We start from the raw sequence: 14,958 nt of genomic DNA, 5'->3' as shown, positions 1-14,958 counted from the left end.
ACTCCACCATTCAATCATGGCTGATCTATCTCTCCCTCCTCACCCCATTCTCCTGCCTTCTCCCCATAACCACTGACACCCGTACTGATCAAGAATCGATCTCTGCCTTAAATATATCCATTGACTTGGCCTCCACAGCCGTCTGTGACAATGAATTCCACAGATTCACCACCCTTTGACTAAAGAAATTCCTCCTCATCTCCTTCCTAAAAAGATCGTCCTTCAATTCTGAGGCTGTTCCCTCTAGTCCTAGACTCTCCCACTAGTGGAAACGTTCTGGATTGAGTGGATGTGGAGAGGATGTTTCCACTGGTGGGAGAGTCCAGGACCAGAGGTCACAGCCTCAGAATTAAAGGATGTTCCTTTCGGAAGGAGATGAGGAGGAATTTCTTTACTCAGGGTGGTGAATCTGTGGAATTCTTTGCCAAAGACGGCTGTGTTTTTTTAAGGCGATATTTTTAAGGTGAAAATTGACAGATTCTTGATTAGTACGGGTGTCAGGGGTTGTGGGGAGAAGGCAGGAGAATGGGGTTAGGAGGGAGAGATAGATCAGCCATGATTGAATGGCAGAGTAGACTTGATGGGCTGAATGGCCTAATTCTGCTCCTGTCGCTTATGACCTTTTGAACAGCAGCAAAGCTCAGACGTTTATGGATTTTGTCCTCCAGTCGTACACAAGGTTAATTTTAACAAGGAAATCACGCCGATGATGCATTTACCAGCCTTTCCAGTTAAATTTGAGTTAAATGCAAATTCAATGATTCCATTTACCTGGCAGTGGGTCGTGGTGATAAAGACACATTGGGTGCAAATCTAGGTTATAGCGTAATAGTTTGATTCTTGTCTTCCAGGACAGATTGGCCCAGTGCACTTTAATCAAGTACCCAAAGAGTAGCTGAACAACCCACCCAGCTTATTCTGCAGAGAGATATAGAGTCACAGAGTGATACAGCATGGAAACAGGCCCTTCGGCCCAACTTGCCCAAACTGGCCAACATGTCCCAGCTACACAAGTCCCACCTGCCTGCGTTTGGCCCATATCCCTCCAAACCTGTCCCCTATAGACAATAGACAATAGGAGTAGGCCATTCGGCCCATCGAGTCAGCACCACCATTCAATGTGATCATGCTGCCTGACCCGCTAAGTTACTCCAGCATTTTGCGTCTGCCAGTGTGGAAACAGGCCCTTCGGCCCTCCGAGGCCGTGCCGACCGGTGATCACCCCGTACACTAGCACTATCCTACACACGAGGGACAATTTACAATTTTTACTGAAGCCAATTAACCTGCAAATCTGAGATGCGGGAGGAAACCGGAGCACCCAGAGACAACCCACGTGGTCACAGGGAGAATGTGCAAACTCCGTACAGACAGCACCCGTACTCAGGATCAAACCCTGGCCTCTGGCGCTGAGAGGCAGCAGCTCTACCCGCTGCACAACTGAGCCGCCCTAGATAGGAGTTTAACCACATGGCAATACTGTCAACACTGTTTGACATGGCAGATAAATACCAAACGTGTTTTAACATCCTTCACTAAAACAGTTCCCTGTCGCTCTGTGCGACTGACAATGACAACTCTTGGGTAATATCTGCACTCTCCAAGTTATTATGTTCCCATCACTCCAATCTCTGCACTGATAATGCCGACCATGAGAACTGGGAACTTGTTAGACGTATTAATACCGGCGTAAAGACAATGCAGCACTAGGCTGCCATCAAATAAAGCAAAGCAAGGATTATTAAGGTAAGCTTTGTGTGGGAAGGAACTGCAGATGCTGGTTTAAACCGAAGGTAGACACAAAATGCTGGAGTAACTCAGTGGGACACCCGCCCCCTTCCCTGACATTAGTTTGCAGAAGGGTCTCGACATCAGTCTGAAGAAGGGTCTCGACCCGAAACGTCACCCATTCCTTCTCTCCCGAGATGCTGCCTGTTCCGCTGAGTTACTCCAGCATTTTGTGTCTATCTGCGATTTATACCAGCATCTGCAGTTTTTTCCTCTGTCTTTTGTGTGGGTGCCCCTAACGTTTGGGAAAAGTGGTTATTCCAAATGAAGCTGTGGTTAGGCACGCCAAGCAGATGTAGTTTAGTTTTAGAGATACAGCGCTGAAACAGGCCCCGTTTCGGCCCACCGGGTCCGCGCCCGGAGAAAACCCACGCGGTCACAGGGAGAACGTACAGACCAAAGATACTAGAGGAGCAAGATGAACCACTCCGTCATAATCGCCTGTACTGAAGTGCAGTACGCAAAGGAGCGTAACGTCCGCCATTTTAGTAAGCAAACCCTGCCGTTCGCTCTGCCTCTCGTAGTGTAATCAGTGTTTTGGGGGAACAGTGTGTGTGATGATACCTTAAAAATGCAGAATATATCTCATCTATCACTTCACAGATTTTTGTTATTTTTCTTTTTAAATGCTTCTGCACGTGTCTGCCTACTAAAATGGCCGCCGTGACGTACTACGGTTTTTAGGGTCGAGTGGTCTATCTTGCTCTGCTCCGTTATCTTTGGTACAAACTCCGTACAGACAGCACCCTGCGACCTGCGTGGGTTTTCTCCGGGTGCTCCGGTTTCCTCCCACACTCCAAGGACGTGCGGGCTCGTAAATTGTAAATTGCAAATTGTAAATTGTAAATTGTAAATTGTCCCGAGTGTGTGTAGGATAGTGTCAGCTAGTGTAGGATAGTGTACGGGGTGATCGCTGGTCGGCGCGGGCTCGGAGGGCCGAAGGGCCTTTGATCGTGCTGTATCTCTAAAGTCTAAAGTCTAAATAAGCAGGTGTGGTTGAAGGCCATTTGCTAGTTCTCTCTGCAAGTGGTTTTAATGAACCAAACGCAGCTGGTGGCCTTTACTCAGTGATGCAGGAGCCTGAACAAATTAGAATCACATTCACGCCTGTTTACACTTGTCCGCACAATATGTCATCGTGTGTGCATTTCCATGCAGGAAAGAACTGCAGGTGCTGGTTTAAATCATAGAAACATAGAAAATAGGTGCAGGAGTAGGCCATTCGGCCCTTCGAGCCTGCACCGCCATTCAATATGATCATGGCTGATAATCCAGCTCAGTAACCTGTACCTGCCTTCTCTCCATACCCCCTGATCCCTTTAGCCACAAGGGACACATCTAACTCCCTCTTAAATATAGCCAATGAACTGGCCTCAACTACCTTCTGTGGCAGAGAATTCCACAGACTCACCACTCTCTGTGTGAAGAAATGTTTTCTTGAAGGTAGACACAAAATGCCAGAGTAACTCAGCGGGTCAGGCAGCATCTCTGGAGAGAAGGAATGGGTGACGATTCGGGTCGAGACCCTTCTTCAGTCTGAAGAAACGTCACCCATTCCTTCTCTCCAGAGATGCCGCCTGTCCCGCTGAGTTACTCCAGCATCTTGTGTCCATCTTCAACACATACAATGATTCAGAGACGCGATGGTTTTACAGAGAGGGATATATTCCCTCTGGTGTGCCTCGCATGTAATCCAGAGCCTGCTGGAATATTTACAACTCTGAGGCATTAATTGAAACAGTACATCATTCACAGATAATAAAAATCCTCCCGTACATTCGTCAACCAAAGCAGATTATAAAACCTGTTCCAGGAGCAAAGACAGACACAAAAAGCTAGAGTAACCCAGCGGGTCAGGCAGCATCTCTGGAGAGAAGGAATGGGTGACGTTTCACAGAGTGCTGGAGTAACTCAGCGGGACAGGCAGCATCTCTGGAGAGAATGAATGGGTGACGTTTCGGGTCGAGACACTTGTTCAGCCTGAAGAAACATCACCCATTCCTTCTCTCCAAAGATGTTGCCTGTCCCGCTGAGTTACTCCGGCATTTTGTGTCTACCTTTGATAATTGTCCTCCAACTTCGAAGAAGTACGGTTAAGTAGGTTAATTGGTTCGGTAAATGTAAATAAATTGTCCCCAGTGGGTATAGGATAGTGTTAATGTGCGGGGATCGCTGGTCGGCGTGGACCTGGTGGGCTGAAAGGGCCTGTTTCCGCGCTGTATCTCTAAACTAAACTTCAGAACAGGAACGAGAAGTAATCGCAGACAATGGTCTCTTTATTCTGCTAATTGGGTATCAGAGCCTCTGGAACTTCCACCGTACGGTTTTCAGAAGTCTGAAGGAGGGTTTGGACGCAAAACGTCACCTATTCTTTCTCTCCAGAGATGCTGCCTGACCCGCTGAGTTACTCCAGCACTCTGTGTCTATCTTCAGCATAAACCAGCACCTGCAGTTCCTGTTCTGTTCTATGTTTCTACTTCTTTGCCTTTCTGCTTATGACGTCTTTAATCTGAAGAGATTTGATCCATTTGTCTTTTCATCTTTCGGCATCGCTGTCTGGTATGTACCTCCCTCCGCTCACCTTTAAAGGATCACATCTCTGCTCTTTGGGTTTATCTGGGATACACTTCTATCTGAATAACTGCAGCAGCAATGATGCATTATGTAAATCCTGGAAATGGAAGTGTTATTAAGCCAATCTCTCGGATCTAATCTCCAACAGTCTTCAGGCAGGTGCTGAAAGGAATTAGATCGTTTCTCCTTTGCCCACTGTCTCAGTGGTGACGTCAAACCGTTTAACAGGCACATGAAGGGTCTGAAGAAGGTTCTCAATAGACAATAGACAATAGACAATAAGTGCAGGAGTAGGCCATTCGGCCCTTCGAGCCAGCACCACCATTCAATGTGATCATGGCTGATCATTCTCAATCAGTACCCCGTTCCTGCCTTCTCCCCATACCCCCTGACTCCGCTATCCTTAAGAACTCTATCTAGTTCTCTCTTGAATGCATTCAGAGAATTGGCCTCCACTGCCTTCTGTGGCAGAGAATTCCACAGATTTACAACTCTCTGAGTGAAAAAGTTTTTCCTCATCTGTTCTAAATGGCCTACCCCTTATTCTTAAACTGTGGCCCCAGGTTCTGGACTCCCCCAACATTGGGAACATGTTTCCTGCCTCGAACGTGTCCAACCTCTTAATAATCATATATTTCGATAAGATCCCCTCTCATCCTTCTAAATTCCAGTGTATACAAGCCTAGTCGCGCCAGTCTTTCAACATATGACAGTCCCGCCATTCCGGGAATTAACCTAGTGAACCTACCCTGCACGCCCTCAATAGCAAGAATATCCTTCCTCAAATTTGGAGACCAATTTGGAAACGTCACCTGCCCCTTCTCTCCAGAGATGCTGCCTGTCCCGCTGAGTTACTCCAGCATTTCTTGCCCATCTTCGGTGTAAACCAGCGTCAGTAGTTCCTTCCTGCACACACAGCCACGTGAAGGGTGTAGGAATAGGGTCGCCAACTGTTCCGTATTAGCCGGGACATCCCGTATTTTGGGCCAAATTGGTTTGTCCCGTACGGGACCGGCCCTTGTCCCGTATTAGTAGGGTTGCCAACTTCCTCACTCCCCAATATGGGACAAAGGGCGACGTCACCGCCCCACGCCCCACGTGACCTCACCCAGCCAGCGGCCACGTGCTCCAGCTCCACCAATGGCGGCCGCCATTGGTGGAGCGGGAGCACATGGCCGCTGGCTGGGTGAGGTCGCGTGGGGCGCGGGGCGGTGACGTCGCCCTTTGTCCCGTATTTGGGAGTGAGGAAGTTGGCAACTGTATGTAGGAAGGAACTGCAGATGCTGGTTTACACTGAAGATAGACACAAAAGTCTACCAGTTGACTACCAGTATTTCCCTTGGTCCACCGTCTCGGGACGATGGTGGGGAGAGTCAACAGTGTCATGTTCCTGGGCCTGAAGATCTGCCTTGGACAGGGGAAAGCGTGGCTAAAAGCTAAGTTTGTTTGAACGAAGTTAATGGAAGCACGTTACAGCAGCAAAATGCACAGGAATTTCCACAAAAGGAACAGGTAGCTTTGTGTGGGCACAGTCCTGGCCAAAAACGTCACCTCTCCATATTCTATCCAAGCCAATTAACCTATAAACCAGTCTGAGGAAGGGTCTCGACCTAAAATGTCACCCATCCCTACTCTCCAGAGATGCTGCCTGTCCCAATAGACAATAGACAATAGGTGCAGGAGGAGGCCATTCGGCCCTTCGAGCCAGCACCGCCATTCAATGTGATCAGGGCTGATCATTCTCAATCAGTACCCCGTTCCTGCCTTCCCCCCATACCCCCTGACTCCGCTATCCTTAAGAGCTCTATCTAGCTCTCTCTTGAATGCATTCAGAGAATTGGCCTCCACTGCCTTCTGAGGCAGAGAATTCCACAGATTCACAACTCTCTGACTGAAAAAGTTTTTCCTCTTCTCCGTTCTAAATGGCCTACCCCTTATTCTTAAACTGTGGCCCCTTGTTCTGGACTCCCCCAACATTGGGAACATGTTTCCTGCCTCTAACGTGTCCAACCCCTTAATAATCTTATACGTTTCGATAAGATCTCCTCTCATCCTTCTAAATTCCAGTGTAAACAAGCCGCTGAGTTACTCCAGCATTTTGTGTCTATCATGGCCCAAAGCCACACCTATCCATGTTCTATCCAAGCCAACTAACCTGTAAACCTGTCTTGTGCTGCATTTTTCTGTGAAGAAAAAGATTAGGTGACGTTTTAGGGTCGGAACCCTTCTTCAGGCTGAAATTAGTATGAAAGATCGAACCGAAACATCACCTATTAATTTCCTCCACAGATGCTGTCTGACCCGCTGAGTTACTCCTGCACTGTCTGTCTTTTTTTTTGCTCTGCGAAAAGGAATGTTTCAAAGGTTTCAAAGGTCTTTTATTGTCACGTGCACCAATTAAGGTAGAGTGATATGCGAATTGCCATACAGCCCTACAGAAAAACACGTCAACAAGACACACAACTACATCAAAGTTACATAAACATCCCCCACAACAGATTCCTCACTGTGATGGAAGGCAACAAAGTCCAATCTCCTTCCTCTTTGCGTGCGAATCTGGCGTTCATGAAGTGACTTTGTTAGAGGACAGATATCGACCCAGATATCAGTAGACTTTAGACTTCGGAGATGGGCGGCACGGTGGCGCAGCGGTAGAGTTGCTGCCTCACAGCGCCAGAGACCCGGATTCGATCCTGACTACGGGTGCTGTCTGTACGGAGTTTTTACGTTCTCCCAGTGACTGCGTGAGATTTTTCCGGGATCTCTGGTTTCCTCCCAAACTCCAAAGACCTCCAGGTTTGCAGGTTAATTGGCTTCAGTAAAATTGTAAATTGTCCCTAGTGTGTGTAGGATAGTGTTAGCGTGCGGGGATCGCCGGTCAGCGCGGACTCGGTGGGCCGAAGGGCCTCTTTCACATCACTGTTGGTTTCTCCTTCCTAATCTATGATTTTCTGCTATCATATTTGAAGGAGAATTAAATCCTAAAGCTGAAATTATTTGTTCAGTTAAATTATTCATTCCACTTCCCGTTTAATTACTGCTAAGTATTTCTGAGTCGTCTCTTAGCCCTCCAGTTAGTATGTTCAGAGTACATTGACTGGGGCTACTTTCATTTCTGCACAACTCTGAGAATTAATGGTCAACATATGAATTAAAGACTCACGGGGGCAATTTCCAAACTCTCTCCAATTTAGAAACATACTTTGCCCTTGAATACTATTTATAACAGCTGGTTTACACCAGAAAGTGTTTTTATCAGGAGACTTATAACCTCAAACCATTTGGGCAAGGAGTGAAAAACCATTTATCTATTTTTACATCTTCTTCCTCAGAGATTGAGGTCACATAGGACTTTTCCCCAATTAATTTAAAAGGCAGTTAATTACTTATCTTCCCGCTCTCTGCTGTGTTCAACGAAGCTGCCAAATACATCTTCAGGGGTACTGCCACGTTAGATTGTTTTATGCGTAGGAAGGAACTGCAGATGCTGGTTTAAACCGGAGATAGACGTTACGGTTTGTGTGGCTCGGTGGTGCAGCGGTAGAGTTGCTGGCTCACAGCGCCAGAGACCCGGGTTCAATCCCAACTACGAGTGCTGTCTGTACGGAGTTTGTACGTTCTCCCCGTGACCTGCGTGGGTTTTGCTGCGAGATCTTCGGTTTCCACCCACACTCCAAAGACGTGCAGGTTTGTAGGCTAATTGGCTTGGTAAATGTAAAAATTGTCCCTTGTGGGTGTAGGATAGTGTTAGTGTGTGGGGATCGCTGGTCGGCGCGGACCCGGTGGGCCGAAAGGGCCTCTTTCCACGCTGCATCTCGAATCTAATCTAATCTAAAAAAAATCTGATAGACACAAAATGCTGGAGTAACTCAGCGGGTCAGGCAGCACCTCTGGAGAGAAGGAATGGGTGGCGTTTCGGGTCAAGACTCTTCTTCAGATTGTTTGTGATTTGCAGAGCAAGTTTTCCAGATAGAGTGATAGAGCCATTCGGCCCTAAAGCCAGCAACGTCCGATCAAGGATAGTCTGAACTACTATCTACCTCATTGGTGGCCATCGGACTATCCTTGATCGGACTTTGCTGGCTTTACCTTGCACTAAACGTTATTCCCTTATCATGTATCTGTACACTGTGGACGGCTCGATTGTAATCATGTGTTGTCTTTCCGCTGACTGGTTAGCACGCAACAAAGCTTTTCACTGTACCTCGGTACACGTGACAATAAACTACACTGACTAACCCAGGCCGACCAACGTGCCTCAGAATAAAAGGACGTATCTTTAAAGAGGAGATGAGGAGGGATTTCTTTAGTCAGTGGATGTGGAGGCCAATAGATAGTTTGAAGGCGGAGATCGACAGGTTCTTGATTAGTGCGGGTGTCAGGGGTTATGGGGAGAAGGCAGGAGAATGGGGTTAGGAGGGAGAGAAAGATCAGCCATGAATGAATGGCGGACTAGACTTGATGGGCCGAATGGACTAATTCTGCTCCAATCAATGACATGTCCAACGTACACTAGTCCTATCTGCCTGCGTTTACCAATATCTCTTTCATCCATATACCTGTCTAAATGTTTTTTAAACATTGCGATAGTCCCTGCTTCAACTACCTCCTCCGGCAGCTCGCCCCTTACACCCACTACCCTTAGCGTAAAAAAAAGGCCCCTCAGGTTCCTATTAAACCTTTCCCCCCTCACCTTAAACCTATGACCTCTGGTTCTTGATACCCCTACTCTGGGTAAAAGACTCTCTTCGCTCACCCTATCTAATTCCCCTCATGTTCCCAATGTTGGGGGAGTCCAGAACCAGGGGCCACAGTTTAAGAATAAAGGGGTAGGCCATTTAGAACGGAGATGAGGAAAAACTTTTCCAGTCTGAGTTGTAAATCTGTGGAATTCACTGCCTCAGAAGGCAGTGGAGGCCAATTCTCTGAATGCATTCAAGAGAGAGCTAGATAGAGCTCTTAAGGATAGCGGAGTCAGGGGATATGGGGAGAAGGCAGGAACGGGGTACTGATTGAGAATGATCAGACATGATCACATTGACTGGTGGTCCTGGCTCGAAGGGCTGAATGGCCTACTCGTGCACCTATTGTCTATTGTCTCTACACCTCTATAAGATCACCCCTCATTCACCTGTGCTCCAAGGAATAGAGTTCCCTCCCCATTCTCCTGCCTTCTCCCCATAACCCCTGACACTCATACTAATCAAGAATCTATCTATCTCCGCCTTAAAAATATCCACTGACTTGTGGCCTCCACAGCCTTCTGGGGCAATGAATTCCTCAGATTCACCACCCCCTGACTAAAGAACTTCCTCCTCATCTCATTCCTAAAAGAACGTCCTTTAATTCTGAGGATGAGTGAGGATGAGTTGATTGAGGGTATGAGGATCTTGGGGGAAAGATTAAGAGGCTGAAGAGTAAGAAATACTTTCGGCGATGGAAGAATATATTCCGGGACACAGAACTAAAAATTAATTGGCAGATCATTCAGATGTGAAATTAGGAAATCATTTTTCACGTAAAGGAGACGAGATTAAACCATTCTCACCCCACAAAAAACCCAGTCGCTGCTAGATCATTAAACATTAAGTGTTCATTGATAGTCTGTAGAAGGTCAAGGTTATTTAGACGATATTGAGAATGGGTTTTGAGGATATTGATTCAGAAACAGTTAGACAGGTACATGGACAGGACAGGTTTGGAGAAATATGGGCCAAACGCAGGCAGGTGGGACTAGTGTAGCTGGGACATGTTGGCCGGTGTGGGCAAGTTGGGCCGAAGGGCCTGTTTCCACGCTGTATCACTCTGTGACTATGTTCTATGACAGTTTAGTTTTTAGTTTAGTTTACAGATACAGGGCAGAAACAGGCCCTTCTTTTGTTTGTTTATTAATTTCTTGACTAATTTCTTTAGTCAGAGGGCGGTGAATCTGTGGAATTCATTGCCGAATAAAGAAGGCTGTGGAGGCCAAGTCAGTGGATATTTTTACGGCAGAAGTAGATAGATTCTTGATTAGTGCAGGTGTCAGGGGTTATGGGGAGAAGGCAGGAGAATGGGGTTAGGAGGGAGAGATAGATCAGCCATGATTGAATGGCGGAGTAGACATGATGGGCCGAATGGCCTAATTCTACCATTCCTATGACCTTATGATCTTATAACCTTCGGCCCACCGAGTCCGCGCCGACCAGTGATCCCCGCACACTAACACGATCCTACACACACTAGGGACAATTTACAATTATACCAAGCCAATTAGCCTACAAACCCTTTTCGACTTTGGAGTGTGGGAGGAAACCGAAGATCTCGGTGAAAACCCACGCAGGTCACGGGGAGAACGTGCAAACTCCGTACAGACAGCACCCGTGGTCAGAGTCGAACACCCTCTGACTAAAGAAATTCCTCCTCATCTCCTTCCCAAAAGAACGTCCTTTAATTCTGAGGCTGTGACCTCTAGTCCTAGACTCTTCCACTAGTGGAAACATCCTCTCCACATCCACTCTATCCAAGCCTTTCACTGTTCTGTATGTTTCAATGAGGTTCTCCCCCCCCCTCATTCTTCTGAACTCAGTCTTCCGAACTGAATAGGTGCAGAAACCTGCAGACAGCGATTGTTGCAAGCTTTCCAAACCTCGTTTCAAGTAAAATAATTCACACGCACTGCCATTCCAATGTGTAAGGCAGTCAGGTGGATCATTAAATGTACGGAGATTCATTTAGCCTTAGGTGTGAATGATTCTGGAATAACACTGGAGTATTCAAACTGTAGGGCCTCGTTATAAATCCTCTCCAGAATCTCAAGCGCAAGACTCGCTGCTTAAATATGATTTAAATTGGCATTGAGCTCTTCAAGTCGAGGATCGACAGGGGAAAGTCTGAAGATTTTCTTGTATCTCTGAACTACAAGCAGAGATGGACACATGAAAGGACGTGGGAGATGTTTTGGGTCCCGCTGAACTACTCCAGAATTTCGAGTCTATCTTTGGTGTAAACCAGCATCTGCAGTTCCTCCTTAACCCAGTTCTTCAAGTAAGTTTAGTTTACAGATACAACGCGGAAACAGGCCCTTCGGAAAACCGAATCCGTGCTGACCGGTGATCCCCGCACACTAACACTATCCTACACACACTAGGGACAATTTACAATTTTTTTCACCGAAGCCAATTAACCTACAAACCTGCACGTCTTTGGAGTGTGGGAAGAAACCGGAGCACCTGGAGAAAACTCACACGGGTCACGGGGAGCACGTACAAACTCTGCGCAGACAGCGCCCGTAGTCAGGATGGAACCCGGGTCTCTAGAGCTGTGAGGCAGCAACTCTACCGCTGCGCCACCATGCCACCCCTTCAGTCTAAGGGCATGACATTTAATTGACGTACGTACATTTAATGCAGACTGTAACCAAAGAAATCATGTGCTTTAAATGGGACTAATTGGTTGGGGCATCTTGGTCGGTATGGACGAGTTGGGCCGAAAGGCCTTTTTCCATGCTGTCCGATTCTACAGCTCAGATTATCATATGGGAGATCTTTAGTTTATTGTTATCAAGGTACTGTGAAAATTGCTTGTTTCACAAGTTCAGAAGTTGTAGGAGCAGAATTAGGCCATTCGGCCCATCGATTCCACTCTACCATTCAATCATGGCTGATCTATCTCTCCCTCCTAACCCCATTCTCCTGCCTTCTCCCCATAACCCCTGGCACCCGTACTAATCAAGAATTTGTCTTTCTCGGCCTTAAAAATACCCACTGACTTGGCCTCCACAGCCTTCCGTGGCAGAGTTCCACAGATTCACCACCCTCTGACTAAAGTTTGCAAGCTATCCAGTCAAGGTACATCATACATGATCACAATCAAGCTGTCCACAGTCCACAGATAAAGGGGACAACATTTAGTGCAAGATAATGTCCAATAAAGTCTGATTAAAGATCATTCTAGGGTCTCCAATGAGGTGGATGGGAGGTCAGGACTGCTCTCTGGTTGTGGTAGGATGGTTCAGTTGCCTGATAACAGCCGGGAAGAAACTGTCCCTGAATCTGGAGGTGTGCGTTTTCACACTTCTGTACCTCTTGCCCGATGGGAGAGGGGAGAAGAGGGAGTGGCCGGGGTGAGACTGGTCCTTGATTATGCTGCTGGCCTTGCCATGGCAGCGTGAGGTGTAGATGGAGTCGATGGAAGGGAGGTTGGTTTGTGTGTGTGATGGTCTGGGCTGTGTCCACAACTCTCTGCAATTTCTTGTGGTCTTGGATGGAAGCTGTTCCCAATCAGGCCGTGATGCGTCTCGGTTAAATGTTTTCTCTGGTACATCTTTACGTGAGGAGCTGCAAAGCAGCTGGTAGCTTGTCTGCTCTTGTGGACAGCAGACAAGAAACCCGGGACCAGCTTCTGAATTCTTGCTTAAATGATACGAGACCGGTAGCTAATGAGCTGTCACCATGCAAGCCCAACCTTGCCAATCTTTCCTCAGTGACTGTCATATCAGGAAAGATTGGAGCGACTGGGCTTGTATTCACTGGAATTTAGAATGATGACAATAGACAACAGACAGTAGGTGCAGGAGGAGGCCATTCGGCCCTTTGAGCCAGCACCACCACTCAATATGATCATGGCTGATTATCCATTATCAGTACCCCGTTCCTCCCCTCTCCCCATACCTCCTGACTCCGCTATCATTAAGAGCTCGATCTAACTCTCTCTTGAAAGCATCCAGTGAATCGGCCTCCACTGCCTTCTGAGGCAGAGAATTCCACAGATTTACAACTCTCTGACTGAAAAGCGGGTCTTATAGAAACGTATAAAATTATAAAAGGACTGGACAAGCTAGATGCAGGAAATTTTTTCCCAATGTTGGGGGAGTCCAGAACCAGGGGCCACATGGTCTAAGAATAAAGGGGAGGTCATTTAAAACTGAGGTGAGAAAAAACAACTCTTTTTCACCCAGAGAGTTGTGAATTTGTGGAATTCTTTGCCACTGAAGGCAGTGGAGGCCAATTCACTGGATGAATTTAAAAGAGAGTTAGATAGAGCTCTAGGGGCTAGAGGAATCAAGAGATATGGGGAGAAGGCAGGCACGGGTTACTGATTGTGGATGATCAGCCATGATCACAATGAATGGCGGTGCTGGCTCGAAGGGCCGAATGGCCTCCTCCTGCACCTATTTTCTATGTTTCTATGTTTCATTGTAATCATGTATCGTCTTTCCACTTAGCACGCAACAAAAAAGCTTATCACTGTACCTCGGTACACGAGACATTAAACTAAACTGAGACTGAACTATCCATCGATCCAGGGCAATGTTCAGAGATCTGGAGACAAGAGGAACCACCGATGCTGCAATCTTGAGCAAAGAACACAAGAGGAACTCAGCGGGTCAGGCAACACAGTGGCACAGCGGTAGAGTTACTGCCTCACAGCGCCAGAGACACGGGTTCCATCCCGACCACAGGTGCTGTCTGGGCGGAGTTTGTACGTTCTCCCCGTGACCTGCGTGGATTTTCTCCGGGTGCTCTGGCTTCCTCCCACACTCCAAAATCATAGAAACATAGAAACATAGAAAATAGGCCGTACAGGTTTGTAGGTTAACTGGCTTTGGGTAAATTGTAAATTGTCCCCAGTGTGTGTAGGATAGTGCTAGTGTGCGGGGATCGCTGGTCGGCGTGGACTCGGTGGGCCGAAGGGCCTGTTTCTGTGCTGTATCTCTGTCCACGGTATTACGGTGCCAATTGGTCACCATCTACACCCATCGTTTGCTCATTGTCTCTGATCATCAATCAGAATGTTTCCCAACAATGTACATGACAGAAACAAGCCGCATAATGGTTGTGTAAAGTCCTGCTGAACAACCCATCAAGGAAGGCATGGTGGCGCAGCGGTAGAGTTGCTGCCTCACAGCGCCAAAGTCCCGGGTTCTATCCTGACTGCGGGTGCTGTCTGTACAGAGTTTGGACGTTCTCTTGTAACTGCGTGGGTTTTCTCCGGGTGCTCCGGTTTCCTCCCACACTCCAAAGACGTGCAGGTTTGTGGGGCTAATTGGCTTCTGTAAAATTGCCCCCTGGTGTGTGGGATAGAACTACTACAGAGATCGCTGGTCGGCATGGACTCGGAGGGCCGAAGGGTTTGTTTCTCACGCTGTCTGTCTAAAACTACAATAAAACCATTGTTGTCCTTTAGGGAAGGGGATGAAATGACCTTGCCTCACCCGGCCTCTGTGCCAATCAAGCCAAGGTTATTTGAAGATAGACACAAAAAGCTGGAGTAACTCAGGGGGACAGGCAGCATCTCTGGAGAGAAGGAACGGGTGACGTTTAGGGTCTGAAGAAGGGTCTCGACCGGAAACGTCACCCACACCTTCTCTCCAGAGATGCTGCCTGAAACGAGCCAGCACCTCCATTCAATGTGATCATGGCTGATCATTCTCAATCAGTACCCCGTTCCTGCCTTCTCCCCATACCCCCTGACTCCGCTATCCTTAAGAGCTCTATCTAGCTCTCTCTTGAATGCGTTCAGAGAATTGGCCTCCACTGCTTTCTGAGGCAGAGAATTCCACAGATTCACAACTCCCTGACTGAAAAAGATTTTCCTCATCTCAGTTCTAAATGG

General features: G+C 47.4%; 1 protein-coding gene across 1 annotated transcript in view; it reads right to left on the bottom strand.

Moving 5' to 3' along the window:
* The window catches only part of sez6b (seizure related 6 homolog b), a 223,304-nt gene that overhangs the window by 128,967 nt on the left and 79,379 nt on the right, over positions 1–14,958 (bottom strand).

The sequence above is a fragment of the Rhinoraja longicauda genome, chromosome 26 (assembly GCF_053455715.1).
Source record: "Rhinoraja longicauda isolate Sanriku21f chromosome 26, sRhiLon1.1, whole genome shotgun sequence".
Taxonomy (NCBI): domain Eukaryota; kingdom Metazoa; phylum Chordata; class Chondrichthyes; order Rajiformes; family Arhynchobatidae; genus Rhinoraja; species Rhinoraja longicauda.
Note: the sequence above shows the minus strand (reverse complement) of the source record. Positions and strands in the feature narration are given on the sequence as shown.